A 21,098-nucleotide genomic window follows, 5' to 3' on the forward strand; every position below is an offset into this window, starting at 1 on the left:
GATAAGATAGTTTTCTCTGACCACATTTTATCTAGTGTCACCCGCGAGAAACTTTAGTTTACCCTAACCATTCTATACACGTCTTCTTCGTAAGTTGCTGGCTTACCCATAAGATGGCGTTAGCGGCAGTATTTGACGACTTCATAAAATCATTGGTAATCTTAGGAAGTTATTCTTCTTAAATACATTCTCCGAGGTTGAATTTTGTGAAGTCAGATATTTATGTCAGTTAACCCGGAGCACTGGCGGCTTAAGGATGTAGCCAGTGTGTCTGTGTTTGTACAATGGTTTTAAGCCCGTTTTTAGACAGTGTTACGGTGTGAAAACTGTTGACATACCAGTGGATATAAGAACAATGGCTAATGATCTTAAAGCATCTCCATGTGGTGTACAGACGTTCAGAGAGTGTAAACATTCAGTTGTCGATGCCATGAAGATCACGAGCGTTCGTCACAAGAGGCAGCAACTTGAGGCCAAGTATCATACTGCTATACATTTGGAGAGAGAAGTCATGTTGCATGACCTTGACGAGGTAAGCAAGTTTGCGTTGAAATCTTAGACATGTTTGACGCTAGCGGTGAATCACTAAACGAAACCCAGGACGCAAGTGGGTAGAGTTGTTTCCGTGTAATTGATCGTCAAATCCTTATTGCTTTACTTCTGGTGAAATTTATCGACTATATGAGTGAATAGTTATATATAGACTATGTACAAGGTATACATTTTACACATGAATGTTAATAATATAATTATCACGTATTCCTTATCACTAGTTAAGCTTTTCACGGTAATTTTGGTGAAAAAATAGATGATCTTATCTCAGATAGATTGAATATTATCTGAAAAGATGTAAACATGTTTGTTAGTAGCGTGAAGCACATGGAGACTCGAAGACCTGAGCGGGTGGGAGTCACTCGGCCTAAGATTTAAGAGTGTTAAAACACCTCTGGATTCCAGCCAAAGTTTTCACGTCAACTTTTATACGTTTTATTTATATTTATGTGACGTCTCCTGGTGTTGTTACGTTCCTGTTCCAAGATAGGTCTCCCATTTGACGCGTAATTCAAAATGGTTTGATGTAAGCGTAGAAATGTACGAAGATTTGACCATTTTACAGTTTACTCTAAGTAATGTATTCCTCTGGATGCCGCCACGCTATCATGACTGCCTTTGCCGCTGCCAAAGGGGCTTGAATTAAACATTCAATTTGCCTTTATGGTTCTGGATGCGGCTACGCAACTCTAATGGCCTTTGGCGCCGACAAAGGGGCTTTTAAGTAAACCTTCAAGATGGCACTTTCCCTCTACACGCCGCCACGCTTCTCTAACTGCCTTTGGCGCCGCCAAAGGGGCTTTAAATTAAACATTTACTTTGCCTCTTTGGTTCTGGATGAAGCCTCGCCACTCTAATGGCCTTTGGTGCCGATAAAGGGGCTTTAAAGTAAACCTTCAACTTGGCACTTTCGCTCAGGATGCCGCCACGCTACTCTAACTACATTTGGCGCCGCCAAAGGGGCTTTAAACCTTCAATTTTCCTCTTTGGTTCTGGGTGCCGCCATGCCACTCTATTGGCCTTTGGTGCCGCCAAAGAGGCTTTGAATTAATTCTACAATTTGCTTCTTTGGTTCTGGATGCCACCACGCCACTCTAATAGCCTTTGGCGCCAACAGAAGGGCTTCAAAATAAATCATCAATTTGCCTCTTTGGTTCTGAATGACGCCACGCCACTCCAATGGAATTTTGGCGCCGACGAAGGGGATTTGAATTAAACCTTCAATTTGGCGCTTTCCCTCTGGATGCCACAACGTTACTCTAATGGCCTTTCGCACCGCTAAAGGGGCTTCAGATTAAACATTCAATTGCTCTTTTGGCTCTGGATGCCGCCACACCACTCTATTGGCCTTTGGCGATGCGAAAGGGGCTTTGAATTAAACCTCCAATTTCCCTCTTTGGTTCTGGATGCCGCCACGCCACTCTAATGGAATTTGGCTCCGGCAAAGGGGCCGTAAACTTAACCTTTAATTTGTCTCTCGTTTTAGATGCTACCACGCCCTTCTAGTAAAGCTTCAATTTGTCTCTTCCCCGGTGGATGCCACCATGCCCCTTTAATGGCGTTTAACGCCGGCAAAGGGGCTTTAAATTAAACCTTCAATTTGCCTTTCATATCTGGATGCGGCCATTGTACTCTAATAGCCTTTGGTGCCGCCAAAGGAGCTTTAAAGTAAACCTTAAATTTGTTTCTTTCCCGCTGCATACCGCCATGCCAATGAAATGGCGTTTAACCCCGGCAAAGGGGCTTTAAATTAAACCTTCAATTTGCCTCATTATTTTTTAATGCCGCCATGTCACTCTAACTGCCTTTGGCGCAACCATAGGGGCTTTGAATTAAACCTTCAATTTGCTTCATTATTTCTGGATGCCGCTATGCCACTAATGGCCTTTGGTACCGCCAAAGGGGCTTTAAAGTAAACCTTCAATTTTTCTCTTTCCTGATGGATGCCGCCATGGCCCTGTAATGGCCTTTGCCGTCGGGAAAGAGACTTTGAATTAAACCTTCAATTTGTCTTTTTAATTCAGGATGCAGCCATTCCACTTTAACTGCCTTTGGCGCCTCAAAGGAGGCTTTGAATCAAACCTTCAATTTGCCTCATTAATTCTGGATGCCGCCATGCCACTCTAATGGCCTTTCTTGCCACCAGAGAAGTTTTAAAGTAAACCTTCAGTTTTTCTTTCCCGCTGAATGCCACCATAGCCCTGTAATGGCCTTTGGCGCAGGCAAAGGGGCTTTAGATTAAACCCTCAATTTTTCTCTTTTCCGCTGGATGCGGTCATGCCCATATAATGGCCTTTGGCACCGGCAAAGGGGCTAGAATTAATTCTTTGATTTACCTTTTATTTCTGGATACCGCCATACCACTCTGTCTTTGGCGCCTCCAAAGGGGCTTTAAAGAAAACCTATAATTTGTCTCATTATTTCTGGATGCCGCCATGCCACTTTAACCACCTTTGGTGCCGCCAAAGGGGCTTTAAATCAATCCTTCAATTTGTCTCTTTCCCGGTGGATGCCGACATGCCCCTGTCATGGCCTTTAGCGCCAGCAAAGTGGCATTAAATTAAACCTTCAATTTGCCTCTTTATTTCTGGATGCCGCCTTGCTACTCTAATGGACTTTGGCGCAACCAAAGGGGCTTTAGAATAAACCTTAGATTTTTTTTCGTTATTTCTGGACAACGCCACGACCCTCTAACTAACTTTGGCGCCGACAAAGGGGCATTGAATTAATCCTTCAATTTGCCTTATTATATCTGGATGCCGCCCTGCCACTCTGTCTGGCTTTTTACGTATCCATGGGAGCTTTAAACTGCAGCTTCAATTTGCCATTTTATTTCAGGATGCCGCCTTGCCTCTCTAATGGCCTTTGGTGCCGCCAAAGGGGCTTTAAAGTATGCCTTTAATTTGTCTCTTTCCTGCTGGATACAACCTTGGACCTGTAATGGCCTTTGCCTCCGACAAATGGGCTTTGAATTAATCCTTCAATCTTGCTTCACTGTTTCTGGATGCCGCCAAGCCACTTTGCCTTTGGCACCTAAAAAGGGGATTTGAATTAAACCTTCAATTTACTTCATTAATTCTGGATGCCGCCATGCCACTCTAATGCCCTTTGGTGCCGCCAAAGGGGCTTTAAAATAAGCCTTCAATTTGTCTCTTTCCCGCTGTATGGTGGAAGGATGGAGTGAAACAGATTTTGAGCGATCGGGGCCTGGACATACAGGAGGGTGAAAGGCGTGCAAGAAATAGAGTTAATTGGAACGATGTGGTATACCGGGGTCGACGTGCTGTCAATAGATTGAACCAGGGCATGTGAAGCGTCTGGGGTAAACCGTTGAAAGTTTTGTGGGGCCTGGATGTGGAAAGGGAGCTGTGGTTCCTATGAGTCCATGGGGAGGATGAAACACGATAAGTTCCCAAGTGCACTTTCGTGTAATAATCATATATGGAATTCTTTGAAACAAAATTTCTGAATTATATCTTACTTTCTGATGTAATTTGGTTTAGGTATGTAGATGATGTTCTTTGTGTTTGGCCAACAAATGAAAATTTACAAACATTTCTCCCCTTACTTTACAATTCAGTACCTTCCATCAATTCTACTGTAGAAAGTGAAAATAATGGTACGTTACCATTTTTAGATTGCATGATCCATAGGCAAGGAAACAAGTTTAAGTTTAGCATATACAGAAAACCTACCAATGTATGCTCATATATCCATTATTACTCATCTCAACATGACAGAGTTAAATTATCATTTCAATCTATGTTCCTTAACGCATTACGTATTTCCAGTCCAGAGTTTATTGATGATGAGTTTGAGAAGATATATTCTATTGGATCTAAGTTAAGGTATCCTAGATCTTTCATTGATAAATCCCTTAAGTTAGCAAAGAAATCATTTTATAGAAATAAACACAAACCTCCCATTGACACCAAGAATCTTTTAGTTCTCCCTTTTAATAATAATTCTACTTTACTTCCCATGTTGCTTAAATCCTTTAATGTAAATGCTGCCTTCAGCAACAATAATACTATAAGGAATATCTTAATCAAGAACTCGCCAGAAAATTCTCCTTGACGCATCTAAAAAGTGCCATGTAGAAATTGAGTTAAGGTTTATGTTAGGTCTATGTTACGCTCGTTGTCTGTCTTGGACAATCATTTGTTTACCAAATGGCGTCCTAGCCACGTCTCTTCGTTGTATATCAACTGATTTATATTTCTTGTATCTCCCCTGATGATGTAATTATTACACGAAAGTGCACTTAGGAACTTATCGTGTTTCCTCGTGGAATCATAAGAACATACTATTTATTGTACCTGTCGCTGTCTTCCGCGTTAGCGAGGTAGCGCAAGGAAACAGACGAAAGAATGGCCCAACCCACCCACATACACAAGTATATACATACACGTCCACACACGCACATATACATACCTATACATCTCAACGTATACATATGTATACACACACAGACATATACATATATACACATGTACATAATTCATACTGTCTGCCCTTAGTCATGCCCGTCCACCCCGCCACACATGAAATGACAGCCCCCTCCCCCCGCATGTGCGCGAGGTAGCGCCAGGAAAAGACAACAAAGGCCACATTCCTTCACACTCAGTCTCTGGGTGTCATGTATAATGCACCGAAACCACAGCTCCCTTTCCACATCCAGGCCCAACAGAACTTTCCATGGTTTACCCCAGACGCTTCCCATACCCTTTTTCAATCCATTGACAGCACGTCGACCCCGTTATACCACATCGTTCCAATTCACTCTATTCCCTGCACGCCTTTCACCCTCCTGCATGTTCAGGCCCCGATCACTCAAAATCTTTTTCACTCCATCTTTCCACCTTCAATTTGGTCTCCCACTTCTCGTTCCCTCCACCTCTGACACATATATCCTCATTGTCAATCTTTCCTCACTCATTCTCTCCATGTGATCAAACCATTTCAAAACACCCACTTCTGCTCTCTCAACCACACTCTTTTTATTACCACACATCTCTCTGACCCTATTATTACTTACTCGATCAAACCACCTCACACCACATATTGTCCTCAAACATCTCATTTCCAGCACATCCGCCCTCCTCCGCACAACTCTATGTATAGCCCACGCCTCGCAACCATATAACATTGTTGAAACCACTATTCCTTCAAACATACCCATTTTTGCTTTCCAAGATAACGTTCTCGCGTTCCATACATTTTCAACGCTCCCAGAACTTTCAACTCCTCCCCCACCCGATGGTTCGATCCGCTGCCAAATCTACTCCAAGATATCTAAAACACTTCACTTCCTCCAGTTTGTCTGCATTCAAACTTACCTCCCAATTGACTTGACCCTCAACCCTACTGTACCTAATAACCTTGCTCTTATTCACATTTCCTCGTAGCTTTCTTCTTTCACACACTTTACCAAACTCAGTCACCAGCTTCTGCAGTTTCTCACCCGAATCAACCACCAGCGCTGAATCATCAGCGAACAACAAATGACACTTCCCAAGCTCTCTCATCCACAACAAACTGGATACGCGCCCCTCTTTCAAAAATTCTTGCGTTCACCTCCCTAACAACCCCATCCATAAACAAATTAAACAACCATGGAGACATCACGCACCCCTGCCGGAAACCGACACTCAATGATAACCAATCACTTTCCTCTCTTCCTACTCGTACACATGTCTTACATCCTCGATAAAAACTTTTCACTGTTCCTAACAACTTGCCTCCCACACCATATATTCTTAATACCTTCCACAGAGCATCTCTATCAACTCTATCATATGCCTTCTCCAGATCCATAAATGCTACATACAAATCCGTTTGCTTTTCTAAGTATTTCTCACATACATTCTTCAAAGCAAGCACCTGATCCACACATCCTCTACCACTTCTGAAACCACACTGCTCTTCCCCAATCTGATGCTCTGTACATGCCTTCACCCTCTCAATCAATGCCTTCCCATATAATTTCCCAGGAATACTCAACAGACTTATACCTTTGTAATTTGAGCACTCACATTTATCCCCTTTGCCTTTGTACAATGGCACTATGCACGCATTCCGCCAATCCTCAGGCACCTCACCATGAGTCATACATACACTGAATAACCTTACCAACCAGTCAACACCACAGTCACCCCCTTTTTTTGATAAATTCCACTGCTAACCATCCAAACCTGCTGCCTTGCCGGCTTTCATCTTTCGCAAAGCTTTTACTACCTCTTCTCTGTTTACCAAATCATTCTCCCTAACCCTCTCACTTTGCACACCACCTCGACCAAAACACCCTATATCTGCCACTCTATCATCAAACACATTCTACAAACCTTCAAAATACTCCTTCCTCTCCTTCTCACATCACCACTACTTGTTATCACCTTCCCATTAGCCCCCTTCACTGATGTTCCCATTTGTTCCCTTATATTACGCACTATATTTACCTCCTTCCAAAACATCTTTTTATTCTCCCTAAAATTTAATGATACTCTCTCACCCCAACTCTCATTTGCCCTTTTTCACCTCTTGCACCTTTCTCTTGACCTCCTGCCTCTTTCTTTTATACATCTCACAGTCATTTGCATTTTTTCCCTGCAAAAATCGTCCAAATGCCTCTCTCTTCTCTTTCATTAATAATCTTACTTCATCCCACAACTTATTACCCTTTCTAATCTGCCCACCTCCCACGCTTCTCATGCCACAAGCATCTTAAGCGCAAGCCATTACTGCTTTTCTAAATGCATCCCATTCTTCCTCCACTCCCCTTACGTCCTTTGTTCTCACCTTTCATATATATATATATATATATATATATATATATATATATATATATATATATATATATATATATATACATTCATATATATGTATATATCTTTTTTTATTTTCTATTATTCTTTGTCGCTGTCTCCCGCGTTGGCGAGGTAGCGCAAGAAAACAGACGAAAGAATGGCCCAACCCACCCACATACACATGTATATATATATATATATATATATATATATATATATATATATATATATATATATATATATATATATATATATATATATAGATAGATAGATAGATAGATAGATAGATAGATAGATAGATAGATAGATAGGTAGATAGATAGATAGATAGATGGATAGATAATAACCAGATAATGCAAAACAGATTTCCTTCAAGCCACCACTCTCTTTGGCAACTCACCCTTTAAGGAAGTGCATACGAGGGAAAATGATACACAACAGAAAAAAAATATATACTAAAACGGGAACTCTATACGAAAGGTTTGGATGAACAATACATTCTGATCTAACTGCAGACACTTTCGGCTTAGGAAGTTAGGAAGTTAGGAAGAGAAAAACTTGAATTCGTGGATACTATATCACCATTATGAAACAAGCTTATCACAGACTATATATAGTCTTGTTAGTCATCGGTAATTATAATTAATATCTTTCATATATTTGTTTAGCCCGTGTTACTAACGTACTGATAATCTAGACTTTAGTCTCAATCATAGTCATTGACTAAAGAGGTTTTAGCCTCAGGATGGGGCACCAAAGCTGCTAAAGATAATTTTGGCAATTCAAAATGGACATCTCAATGGTTGAGGCTCCATTCGCTGATGTCACATCCCATATGTGATGTGACGCTTGGCAGACGTGCTTCCCAGCCCATGAAATCTCCTGGGGAATGTTCGTACACTTTTACGCTCATAGAGCGCAAGGGAGGGACGCAGTTTTTATATTTTCGTCCTCATCAATAGAGATGGTGGGCGAGGGACTCTCCTCCGCACGCCCGGTACCACCTGCCTCCCCTCTGAAATCCGCCCTGCTCGGCTCTGATATTATCTGGTGGTGTCTACCAGAATTCTGTTACTCTGATGATAAAGTATCTTTTGCCTACGTTTTTGTTACGTCTCCATGTCTTCTTCATATTCAACCTTATTGTTATTTCTGTTCAATATATATATATATATATATATATATATATATATATATATATATATATATATATATATATATTTTTTTTTTTTTTTTTTTTTTTTATACTTTGTCGCTGTCTCCCGCGTTTGCGAGGTAGCGCAAGGAAACAGACGAAAGAAATGGCCCAACCCCCCCCCCCCCCATACACATGTACATACACATGTCCACACACGCAAATATACATACCTACACAGCTTTCCATGGTTTACCCCAGACGCTTCACATGCCTTGATTCAATCCACTGACAGCACGTCAAACCCTGTATACCACATCGCTCCAATTCACTCTATTCCTTGCCCTCCTTTCACCCTCCTGCATGTTCAGGCCCCGATCACACAAAATCTTTTTCACTCCATCTTTCCACCTCCAATTTGGTCTCCCTCTTCTCCTCGTTCCCTCCACCTCCGACACATATATCCTCTTGGTCAATCTTTCCTCACTCATTCTCTCCATGTGCCCAAACCATTTCAAAACACCCTCTTCTGCTCTCTCAACCACGCTCTTTTTATTTCCACACATCTCTCTTACCCTTACGTTACTTACTCGATCAAACCACCTCACACCACACATTGTCCTCAAACATCTCATTTCCAGCACATCCATCCTCCTGCGCACAACTCTATCCATAGCCCACGCCTCGCAACCATACAACATTGTTGGAACCACTATTCCTTCAAACATACCCATTTTTGCTTTCCGAGATAATGTTCTCGACTTCCACACATTTTTCAAGGCTCCCAAAATTTATATATATATATATATATATATATATATATATATATATATATATATATATATATAATATATATATATATATATATATATATATATATATATATATATATATATATATATGTATATGTGTGTGTGTGTGTGTGTGTTGGAAAAGATCACAATTTTGTGCGTGATCAAGATATTCCTATGAGTCCACGGGTAAAATGAAACACGATAGCTTCCCTTTTTTTTTCAACCGTGGACTCATAGGAATATATGTGTGTGTGTGTGTGTGTGTGTGTGTGTGTGTGTGTGTGTGTGTGAATTCATGGCTGATCGCCGCTTCGCGAGTTGGCAATGTGGCGCCAGGAACAGTCGAATAAAGGCTGCATCCGCTCACATCCATTATCTAGCTGCCATGTGTAGTGCACCAAAACCACAGCTCCCTACCCATAACCAGGCCTTACAGATATTTCCATAGTTTACCATGGTCACTTCACATGTCCTGGTTCAGTCCGTAGACCCCTGTGTATCACATAATTCCAATTTACTCTATTCCGTGCACCCCTTTCACCCCCTTGCATTTTCAGGCCCCGATCGCTCAAAATCTTTTTCACTCTATCCTTCCATCTCTCATGTAGTCTCCCGGTTCTCCTTGTTCCCGATACTTCTGATACATATATCCTCTTTATCAACCTTTCCTTACTCATTTTCTCCATATGTCCAAACCATTTCAGCACACCCTCTTCAGCTTCCTTAACCACACTCTTTTTATAACCACATATCTCTCTTACCCTTACATTAGTTACTCGATCGTACCACCTCACACCACATATTCTCCTCAAACATTTCACTTCCAACACATCTACCCTCCTCTACACAGTCTTATGCATAGCCCCTGCCTCGCATCCATGTAAAAATACCCATTTTTACCCTCCCAGATAACGATTTCTCTAATCACACATTCTTCAGTACTCCCGGAGCCTTCGCCCCTTCATCCAACCTATGACTCACTTGCGCTTCCATGGTTCCATTTGCTGTCATGTCTACTTCCAGGTTTCAAACACGCTTCTCTTCCTTCAGCTTTTCTCCATTCAAACTTGCACCCCAACGAACCAGTCCCTCAACCTGCTAAACCTGATAACCTTGCTCTTATTCACATTTTGCTCTCAACTTTTTCCTTTCACTCACTCTTTCAGACTCAGTCACCAACTTCTGCAGTTTCATACTCGAATCAGCCACCAGTGGTGTATCACTAGCAAACATCTGACCCACTTCCCAGGCCGTCTCATCCCCAGCAGACTGCATATTCCCCTCTCTCTCCAAGACTTGCATTTATCCCCCCCTCACCACCCCATCCATAAGCAAACGAAACAACCATGGTGACATATCCCTTCATGTTTTGGAGGACTTTTCTTCTGAGCTTCTGCTTGATCGATTTTGATTTTTCTTTTTTTTTTCTTTACCTTTTTTGATGAAAATCAAAAACTTATCCTTCATCTTAGAAGAAGCATTAGTGCATTAGTGCAGCCTATCGCAAAGGAAGACGCCCGTTCCAATTCGTCCAACTATCGACATGAAGCTCTGACTTCCATTTGTCTACAAGCTTTTCGGATCTTTTCTCAACTCCCGTTTACTCCAGCATCTCAAATCTCACTGTCTTCTCTCTTATCATCAGTATGGCGTTCGCACAGAGAGATAAACCGTTGATAGCATTCGCTATCTTACTGATGTTTAGTCTTCCTCTCTGAGACATCCTAGGGAATCTTTAGTTGAAGCGCCTGATAAAATCGCAAGTATTTTAAAGTTATGTAGCATCGCGGGTGTCATATTCAAGCTCCCTCTCATTTGGCTTCCCTCCACTTACTCTTTATGTTCATATCTGGCTTCCTCTCTGGCCGCTCTATCCCTGTAATTCATGGTGGATCAACCTCTCCCTCTTTTCTAACCAACAGCGTTGTACCTCAGGGTTCTATCCTGCCTTCCACACTCTTCCACCTTTTCATCAGTTAACCAAATACGTCTACACGCTGACGACTCGACTTTTCTTTCATCAAATCCACTCCATCAAATTTTGCTCAGTCTACGTCTTGTTTCATAACAGCTCACTTTTATAAACCCAGATTTGAACAGGATGTCCCAGTGGGGCAAATCTCATCGTAGTTAATTTTGATGTTTCTAAAACCTATTTTCGTACGTATTTCTCCCTACATTGCCTCAAAACTTTGTCGACTGTAATTCAATCACTCAACACAATAAACATATGTAGTGCCACTATAACAGTTTATTTTTCTGGGAAACCTTACATCACACATGGCTAAGTCTACCTCTAAAGATTTGCCTGTTCTCTTCAAACGCCGAGAATTCGTCTCTACCATAGAGTAACTCTGATTATACAAAGACTCTCACATCTACAGAGGTTCTGAGTCGAATCTAAAGACATCCTACCCTTCAACTTTAGAAGCTGATCCACTTACCCATAGCCGCAATGTTGGTTCTCTTTCTCTCTTCAGTTATCACTTTGGTGTTTGCTCCCGGGATATGTCTGATTGTATTCCAGCTATTAGTTAGCCTACATAGTACTCAGTAGATTACCTTGTCATAGTCTTACTTTGCAGCCGTTAACAACTTAAAGGTAAGCCATTGCGTTATTTGTTACTTTTCTAAACTGCAAAATTCTGGTAAATTCTACTTTCTCATGTAAACCCTAACGTATGCGATCCGCTTGTTTTCATCGGGCCAGGTTTCCAACTCATGCAAAACATCGTTATTTTGACTCCTCCATTTCTATTCTTTACGTTTTTATTTTCTTTCTTTAGCGCTTTCCTATGTTTCATTTAACGGTTGGCCTCGAACAGGACTTTCGTCTGTAACCGGAGACTACAGCATAAAGGACACAGCATGTGGAGTGACAGAGCTAGTGAGTGTGTGGTGGGACATGACACGGAAGAGTGTGTTTATGGATGAGTAACGTAGGATGTGTAGTGGGTATAGGAAGGTACGGTGTGGGACAGATCAGGAAATGGTTTTTGGTGGAACAGGGATGGGCTTGTGGTGGGACGAAATAGGAGAAGGGATGTGATGAAGCAGGGAAGCTTCTGATGAGGGACGGGTCACGGAATGGTGCACTGTGAGGCAGAAGGAAGACTTGTGGTGAAGCAGCAGAAGGGTTGTGTGGTGAGGTGGAGCAGAGGGAGTTGTGTGGTGGCAAGGAAGATTATGTTGACGGACGGAGACGAGAAGGATAAAGCAGGAAAGGTACTGTAGCAATACAGAAAATGAAGAGAGATGCGTTAAAGCAGGAGAGAGCGTGTGATGGGACGGACCAGGAAAGGGTGTGTAGCGAATGAGAAGGAGGGTGTGTTATCGGACATAGTTAGGTTGGGTGAAGCGGGGAAAAGTGTGTTGGGGTTACAGAGCAGGAAAGGGTGCGTGGTGAAGCAGAGGAAGAAATATGGTAGGACGGAGCTGTACAAGAGTATCTGAAACGAAAGCTCGCACCTTACTCCACACTCAACAGCATTAACTTGGATGGTTGAAATGGAAGCCTGGCTCTGAGTCAGTAACTCGTATGAAATGTCTCTGTTTATGATTCAAGCCAGAAAACAAACTCGGATATAGTTATTACAGACTTCAAACGTAGCTGTAGTTAGCAGTCTTAATTCGTATAGCTCCCTCTTAGCGTTCTTAATTGGGTCTGGGAAAAACCGAGCGTTAAGCGAAACGTCGCTAAATGGGGACGACTTCCCTGTGAAAATAATATAGGTTTAATTTGTTGTTTATTTGTGCTATGAAGTGACATTATCTAACGAAACATAATGTAATTGGTTACAAAACAATACTACGCATTACATGAATTAATTATATTATGATTTATTCTGAGGAATTATTTTTCCAAGGACTTATGCTGGGTATGAAATAGGCTTTTAGGGAGTCTGGAGAAAAAATCCAAAGACAACTGCACTTTTTCTTCATCTCACTGTGCAGCTGCTTGTAAGAGCTACAGTCACTGTAAACAGCTCTAGCAACACTTATCTGCATTGTATGCCAGGATTATTTTCATGAGAGTAGACGAAAAAGACAATTCAGGCTGTTTCAAAGCTTCGCCATACCACATACTAGTTAAGGCCCTTGTTGCTTGAACATCTGCATCACCATCATTCCCCTCCTCGTGTACTCTCTCTTGTCTCATGTCAGTAAGGTCCCCACTGGCCACTTCCTCTTGAAAGTCTTGCGGGTTCTAACTCATCAAAGCCACTGAGGTCAGTAATACTCCTCTGGATTGCTGTCGCTGGTGCTTGAGACCCTTGAAGATCCTTGAATACGTTCTGCCCAAAAGCATCTTTCGTACACCATTCATAGCTTGAGAAAGGACAGCGTCCCAGGCACTTCTAATGACGTCATTAGCTTTGAGGATGTTTGAAACCTTCCTGAAAAGCAGGATCACCGTGGCCTTCCCTTCAGTTCTGGCTGTCTGGGATGAATATCCCAGAAGGCAGGAACGATCCTGGTTCATTAGAGACAGGAAAACAGCTTTTATCTATCTGGCTCAGATCATCGAGGGTGATGGGATGGCCACAGTAGAAAGATTATTCAGAGCGTTTATATTTCTCTGCTGCTGGACGAAACTCTGGACTCAGCTGTGGAACGCTGATGTAGGTACCAACGCCATCTTATTTGACCTCCATGTGACAGGAAGATAACCTTAAACATACCCCGTAAGACCCCGAGATTAGTAGATTCAAAAACAATGGTTTCGTTTCAAAATTCCCGGCAGAATTACCACCAAACAATAAAGTAGATCGATCCTCGGAGACCATAACCAGACGTCGACTCTTACCCCCGTGAATTATAGGTCTTGGTGGGCATTATACCCACTGAATGCAGTTGGTATACTGTACTAAAATAGCCGTGTCTTATCGACACTGAACATATACGTATGTGTGTGTGTGTGTGTGTGTGTGTGTGTGTGTGTGTGTATGTGTGTGTGTGTGTGTGTATGTGTGTGTGTGTGTGTAGTGACTATCGCACTGACCAACGTTAAAAGTGGTGTTGAATGCAACTTCAAATGCAATATGTTGATCATTTATCCTAAACCATTCTCCATCTACGACGTGATAGACAGGCGATCTCCTCGTGTGCAGCTGAAATCTAATAGCTAAGTCACAAGCAGGTATCTCAAAGTAGTGCAATAGGGCGACACCAAGCAAGATTTTTGTAGGGAATGTATGTGGGGTAATCGTCCCACTCTAGTCCCGAGATAATCATTTCAGCGAGATTAATGATAGTGATACCTTTCATGTTAGGTGCAAAATACAAAGACCAGAAACTATGGTATGACGTTAGAGAAGAAAATGCTGAACAAACGAGAGTAATTTCTTTTTCAACAGTAGAATTAGACATGGTTTAGATGTAACTCTCTCCGGATATTGCCGAGGAGAAGACTAACCCTTTGATCACAAGAAGATAGATAATTAAATGGTACTGATGTGTAAGGTAGTCTGTTCAAAATTGATATTACTGTTTCCATCTATGTCAAATCTTTTCGAAACTATGGGCAAAAGGAGTTCTAGCAACTGAAATTAGGTCAAGATCTATTTCCCGTACCATTGCTGGACATGGTGTTCCTTCCTAGCTATTTAACTGCAGGCTTATATGCCGAAGGTGGCTAGGAGGCAGCTATCTGATTACCTATCCTGCTATGATATATCTATCTATCTATCTAACTATCTAGCTATATATATATGGTTTCAGAAGTGGTAGAGGATGTGTGGATCAGGTGTTTGCTTTGAAGAATGTATGTGAGAAATACTTAAAAAAGCAAATGGATTTGTATGTAGCATTTATGGATCTGGAGAAGGCATATGATAGAGTTGGTAGAGATGCTCTGTGGAAGGTATTAAGAATATATGGTGTGGGAGGCAAGTTGTTAGAAGCAGTGAAAAGTTTTTATCGAGGATGTAAGGCATGTGTACGTGTAGGAAGAGAGGAAAGTGATTGGTTCTCAGTGAATGTAGGTTTGCGGCAAGGGTGTGTGATGTCTCCATGGTAGTTTAATTTGTTTATGGATGGGGTTGTTAGGGAGGTAAATGCAAGAGTTTTGGAAAGAGGGGCAAGTATGAAGTCTGTTGGGGATGAGAGAGCTTGGGAAGTGAGTCAGTTGTTGTTCGCTGATGATACAGCGCTGGTGGCTGATTCATGTGAGAAACTGCAGAAGCTGGTGACTGAGTTTGGTAAAGTGTGTGAAGAAGAAAGTTAAGAGTAAATGTGAATAAGAGCAAGGTTATTAGGTACAGTAGGGTTGAGGGTCAAGTCAATTGGGAGGTGAGTTTGAATGGAGAAAAACTGGAGGAAGTGAAGTGTTTTAGATATCTGGGAGTGGATCTGGCAGCGGATGGAACCATGGAAGCGGAAGTGGATCATAGGGTGGGGGAGGGGGCGAAAATTCTGGGAGCCTTGAAGACTGTGTGGAAGTCGAGAACATTATCTCGGAAAGCAAAAATGGGTATGTTTGAAGGAATAGTGGTTCCAACAATGTTGTATGGTTGCGAGGCGTGGGCTATGGATAGAGTTGTGCGCAGGAGGATGGATGTGCTGGAAATGAGATGTTTGAGGACAATGTGTGGTGTGAGGTGGTTTGATCGAGTAAGTAACGTAAGGGTAAGAGAGATGTGTGGAAATAAAAAGAGCGTGGTTGAGAGAGCAGAAGAGGGTGTTTTGAAGTGGTTTGGGCACATGGAGAGAATGAGTGAGGAAAGATTGACCAAGAGGATATATGTGTCGGAGGTGGAGGGAACGAGGAGAAGAGGGAGACCAAATTGGAGGTGGAAAGATGGAGTGAAAAAGATTTTGTGTGATCGGGGCCTGAACATGCAGGAGGGTGAAAGGAGGGCAAGGAATAGAGTGAATTGGAGCGATGTGGTATACCGGGGTTGACGTGCTGTCAGTGGATTGAATCAAGGCATGTGAAGCGTCTGGGGTAAACCATGGAAAGCTGTGCAGGTATGTATGTTTGCGTGTGTGGACGTATGTATATACATGTGTATGGGGGTGGGTTGGGCCATTTCCTTCGTCTGTTTCCTTGCGCTACCTCGCAAACGCGGGAGACAGCGACGAAGCAAAAAAAAAAAAAAAAAAATATATATATATATAAGATAGATAGATAGATGACTATCAAAGTCCTGCAGCAGATGACCTCGTCACAGACCATCATTAATTTGTGTTATACGGCAGATCTGCTTTGCGTCCCATGCTTATTCTGTGAGCGGTAGCCCAGAGGGATCACAGCAGACAGAAAGGGTCTTGGTCAAGACCCCATTGTTAAGATGGTACATAATCTATTACAAAATGGCTCTACTACATAAGCTAACAGTCATTCATAATGTTTTCCTTTACCTGCCCTGCCCATGTATTGAACAAACTCAGCATGCATAACGCAAGGCTCTCTTCGAGAACAGATGCTGGAGGAAAACTGTAATAGGGAATATAAATCGCAGTTCTTCTCTTGAAAGCGTATGAAATCTAATAACCTGAGCTGATTTGTCAAGGTTCGGAAACACACAATGGACGCGTGCGTCCTTTACAAGGAAGGCTGGAGAGCGAAAGGACGGTTGGTGCAAAAGGAAATGTTTGGTGAAGCAGGTGAGGGTGTGTGGTGAAGCAGGTGAGGGTGTGTGGTGAAGCAGGTGAGGGTGTGTGGTGAAGCAGGTAAAGGTGTGTGGTGAAGCAGGTGAGGGTGTGTGGTGAAGCAGGTAAAGGTGTGTGGTGAAGCAGGTAAAGGTGTGTGGTGAAGCAGGTAAAGGTGTGTGGTGAAGCAGGTGAGGGTGTGTGGTGAAGCAGGTGAGGGTGTGTGGTGAAGCAGGTAAAGGTGTGTGGTGAAGCAGGTGAGGGTGTGTGGTGAAGCAGGTAAAGGTGTGTGGTGAAGCAGGTGAGGGTGTGTGGTGAAGCAGGTAAAGGTGTGTGGTGAAGCAGGTGAGGGTGTGTGGTGAAGCAGGTAAAGGTGTGTGGTGAAGCAGGTGAGGGTGTGTGGTGAAGCAGGTAAAGGTGTGTGGTGAAGCAGGTAAGGGTGTGTGGTGAAGCAGGTGAGGGTGTGTGGTGAAGCAGGTGAGGGTGTGTGGTGAAGCAGGTGAAGGTGTGTGGTGAAGCAGGTGAGGGTGTGTGGTGAAGCAGGTGAGGGTGTGTGGTGAAGCAGGGGAGGGTGTGTGGTGAAGCAGGTGAGGGTGTGTGGTGAAGCAGGTGAGGGTGTGTGGTGAAACGGGAAGGTGTGTGGTGAAGCAGAGAAAGGTGTGTGGTGAAGCAGGTGAGGGTGTGTGGTGAAGCAAGTGAGTGTGTGTGGTGAAGCAGGTGAGGGTGTGTGGTGAAGCAGGGGAGGGTGTGTGGTGAAGCAGGGGAGGGTGTGTGGTGAAGCAAGTGAGTGTGTGTGGTGAAGCAGGAGAGAGTGTGAGGTGAGGCAACGGAGGATGTGTGGTGGGTATAAGAGTTTGACGAAGCAGAGAAGCGTGTGTGATGAAGCATGGAGTGTCTGTGGAAGAAAAGGGGAGGGTTTGTGGAGACGGAGAGAAGTATGTCTAGTGAGACCAAGGAGGGTAGGTGGCAAAGCAAGAAAAGGGTGTGGTGGGGCAAGGCAGAGTGTGTGGTGAGGCAGGGGAGGGTAAGTGGTGAGGCAGAGAAGAGTTTGTGATGGGTTAGGATAGGGTAAGTGATGAAACAGAAGAGAGTGGTGATGAGGCGGGTATGGAGGAGTGATGAAGCAGGGAATTGTTTTTGATGAACGAGGCGTAGATATAGACTCAAGCCGCAAAGAATGTGTGGTGGAACAGGGGTGGTGTGTGGTAGAACAAGGGAAGCTGTGTCCACGGGCAGGTGCGGATGAATGATGAGGAAGGAGATGGAATGTGATGAAGCGGAAGAGGATGAGGTGAAGCAGGGAAGAGCCTTCGGTAAAGCAAGGGATGGTGTGTCTTGAGGCAGATGATGTGCAAGGGAAAGGTTTGTGGTGGTGTGGGGGAGGATGTTTGCTGACGCAGGGGAGGATGTGTGTTGAAGCAGGGGAAGTTATATGGTGATGCAGGAGATAATGTGTGGTAATGCAGGATATAATGTGGTGATGCAGGGGAGGTTGTGGTGATACAAGGGATAATGTGTGGTGATGCAGGGGAGGTTGTGGTGATACAAGGGATAATGTGTGGTGATGCAGGGAATTGCTTGGCGATGCAGAGGACGGTTTGTGGTGATGCAGGTGAGGAGTGTGTGGTGATGCAGTGTAGGGTGTATGGTGAAGCAGGGAAGGGTGTGTGGTGAAGCAGGAGAGGGTGTGTGGTGAAGCAGGTAAAGGTGTGTGGTGAAGCAGGTGAGGGTGTGTGGTGAAGCAGGTGAGGGTGTGTGGTTGAAGCAGGTGAGGGTGTTGGTGAAGCAGGTGAGGGTGTGTGGTGAAGCAGGTAAAGGTGTGTGGTGAAGCAGGTAAAGGTGTGTGGTGAAGCAGGTGAGGTGTTGGTGAAGCAGGTGAGGTGTGTGGTGAAGCAGTGAGGGTGTGTGGTGAAGCAAGTGAGTGTGTGTGGTGAAGCAGGTAAGGTGTGTGGTGAAGCAGGTAAAGGTGTGTGGTGAAGCAGGTAAAGGTGTGTGGTGAAGCAAGTGAGTGTGTGTGGTGAAGCAAGTGAGTGTGTGTGGTGAAGCAGGTAAAGGTGTGTGGTGAAGCAGGTGAGGGTTGTGTGGTGAAGCAGGTAAAGGTGTGTGGTGAAGCAAGTGAGTGTGTGTGGTGAAGCAAGTGAGTGTGTGTGGTGAAGCAGGTAAGGTGTGTGGTGAAGCAGGTAAAGGTGTGTGGTGAAGCAGGTGAGGGTTGTGTGGTGAAGCAGTGAGGGTGTGTGGTGAAGCAAGTGAGTGTGTGTGGTGAAGCAGGTGAGGTGTGTGGTGAAGCAAGTGAGTGTGTGTGGTGAAGCAGGTAAGGTGTGTGGTGAAGCAGGTAAAGGTGTGTGGTGAAGCAAGTGAGTGTGTGTGGTGAAGCAAGTGAGTGTGTGTGGTGAAGCAGGTAAAGGTGTGTGGTGAAGCAGGTAAGGTGTGTGGTGAAGCAGTGAGGGTGTGTGGTTGAAGCAGGTGAGGGTTGTGTGGTGAAGCAGGTAAAGGTGTGTGGTGAAGCAGGTAAGGTGTGTGGTGAAGCAAGTGAGTGTGTGTGGTGAAGCAAGTGAGTGTGTGTGGTGAAGCAGGTAAAGGTGTGTGGTGAAGCAAGTGAGTGTGTGTGGTGAAGCAAGTGAGTGTGTGTGGTGAAGCAGGTAAAGGTGTGTGGTGAAGCAGGTAAAGGTGTGTGGTGAAGCAGTGAGGGTGTGTGGTGAAGCAAGTGAGTGTGTGTGGTGAAGCAAGTGAGTGTGTGTGGTGAAGCAGGTAAAGGTGTGTGGTGAAGCAGGTAAAGGTGTGTGGTGAAGCAGGTGAGGTGTTGGTGAAGCAGGTGAGGTGTTGGTGAAGCAGGTGAGGTGTGTGGTGAAGCAAGTGAGTGTGTGTGGTGAAGCAGGTAAAGGTGTGTGGTGAAGCAGGTAAGGTGTGTGGTGAAGCAGGTGAGGTGTTGGTGAAGCAGGTGAGGTGTGTGGTGAAGCAAGTGAGTGTGTGTGGTGAAGCAAGTGAGTGTGTGTGGTGAAGCAAGTGAGTGTGTGTGGTGAAGCAGGTGAGGTGTGTGGTGAAGCAAGTGAGTGTGTGTGGTGAAGCAGGTAAAGGTGTGTGGTGAAGCAGGTAAAGGTGTGTGGTGAAGCAGGTAAGGTGTGTGGTGAAGCAAGTGAGTGTGTGTGGTGAAGCAGTGAGGGTGTGTGGTGAAGCAGGTAAAGGTGTGTGGTGAAGCAGTGAGGGTGTGTGGTGAAGCAGGTAAAGGTGTGTGGTGAGCAGGGGAGGGTGTGTGGTGGGGCAGGGGTGAGTTTGTCGTTGTGCAGGGATGGTGTGTGGTGGGGCATGGGTGGGTGTGTGGTGGGGCAGGGATGGTGTACAGTGGGGCAGGGGTGGGCGTGTGGTGGGGCAGGGGAAGGCCTGTGGCGGGACAGGGGATGGTGTGTGGTGGTGCAGGGATGGGCGTGTGGTGGGGCAGGGGATGGTGTGTGGTTGGGCGGGGGTGGGCGTGTGGTGGGTCGAGTGGTGGGCCTGTGATGGGGTAGGGGTAGGCGTATGGTGGGGCAGGGGTGGGCATATGGTGAGGCAGGGGTGGGCATGTGAGTGGGGCAAAGGTGAGCGTATGGTAAGGCAGGGGCTGGCGTATGGTGGGGCAAGGGTGGGCATGTAGCGTAGCAGGGATGGGCGTATGATTGGAGCAAGGGTGAGCGTATGGTGGGGCAGGGGTTGGCGTATGGTGGGGCAAGGGTGGGTGTGTGGAGAGGAAGGGGTGGGCGTGTGATTGGGGCAAGGGTGAGCGTATGGTCGGGCAGGGGTTGGTGTATGGTGGGGCAGGGGTGGGCATGTGGTGAAGCAGGGATGGGCGCGTGATTGGGGCAAAGGTGAGCATATGGTGGGGCAGGGGTTGGCGTGTGGTGGGGCAGGGGTTTGCGTATGGTGGGGCAGGGGTGGGCGTGTGGTGGGGCAGGGGTGGGCGTGTGTCTGGGTAACTGAATAATAATGTTCAGGAATGTGATGGGAATTTCTTATAAGTTGCCTCGCTGAATACTAATAGTCTTAGATCTCCAGAAATTCTTTAGAAAAAAAAAATTCTTTAACCCAAATGTTAAATATGAGAAAAATTTTTCTATTATGCCACGAAGCCTTTTCTTTTTAATGGTAGGCTTGAAAAACAGAATTATAAATGTAGATTACAAAAAAATGTTTCCTGCCTTTGCTGAATTATCTTTAGTGACAAATAAATGATATAGAAAATTAGAA

This window comes from Panulirus ornatus, chromosome 22 (assembly GCF_036320965.1).
Source record: "Panulirus ornatus isolate Po-2019 chromosome 22, ASM3632096v1, whole genome shotgun sequence".
NCBI classification, from domain to species: domain Eukaryota; kingdom Metazoa; phylum Arthropoda; class Malacostraca; order Decapoda; family Palinuridae; genus Panulirus; species Panulirus ornatus.